The 773-nt window shown below is 31.2% G+C and overlaps 1 non-coding gene across 1 annotated transcript; it reads left to right on the forward strand.

The window, feature by feature from the left end:
• Nucleotides 1–368: 368 nt before the first annotated feature.
• Nucleotides 369–450, forward strand: TRNAS-GCU (transfer RNA serine (anticodon GCU)). Its single transcript has one exon. It is a non-coding gene; the product is annotated as a tRNA-Ser (tRNA).
• Nucleotides 451–773: the final 323 nt, after the last annotated feature.

Consider the following 773-nt stretch of genomic DNA (forward strand, 5'->3'; position numbering starts at 1 on the left):
CCAGACTAAAATATATTAGTTATTCCACAGCAACGCACGAGACATACTGCTTGTTTAATATAAAATAATAGAAACTGGCTCAAAATATTTAATCATAAATGTACTCCAAATGATAGAAAGCTAGAAGTATAAATAAAGGTTTTAACGCTCTTATTATTTTATTGTATCTTTAAATATCTACATTATTATGTTAAGTTGTTAAAACTTAAAACTCGAATTTGCTTTTAAATATTTGGTATATATATATTTTTTTAAATTATATGTTTCGTCTCTTTGTAATTTAAATTTTGACTCCTATTAGAATTTTATAAAATTGCTTTTGGTTGGAATCAATTTGTTAACTTATTCATTTCCGAGTTGATATCAAAGTCGCTTTGGCCGAGTGGTTAAGGCGTGTGCCTGCTAAGTACATGGGGTTTCCCCGCGAGAGTTCGAATCTCTCAGGCGACGATTCTTTTTACAGTTTCCATTTTTAATTTTTTTTCATAAATCCATTATGAATGGTTTTGACTTGCTAAACTGCCTCCAGAAAAAAAAAATGAAATAATCATAAACAAAGACAAACAAACAAGCCAACCAACCTGCAAGACCATAATACGATCAATTTGAGCTCTGCACATGAGTGTAAAATACAACCACGGTAAGAGAACACGATACGATTTCTTTTGCACTTAGAATCACCACCACAGCACGAGTTTCAGATCTTATTGGTCAAATACTCAGTTGCGTTCTTTAATTCTTCTCAAACATATCAAGGAATGTAATTTACACAC

The sequence above is a fragment of the Urtica dioica genome, chromosome 4 (assembly GCF_054948205.1).
Source record: "Urtica dioica subsp. dioica isolate 48M chromosome 4, U.dioica_male_clone48M_v1_H2, whole genome shotgun sequence".
NCBI classification, from domain to species: domain Eukaryota; kingdom Viridiplantae; phylum Streptophyta; class Magnoliopsida; order Rosales; family Urticaceae; genus Urtica; species Urtica dioica.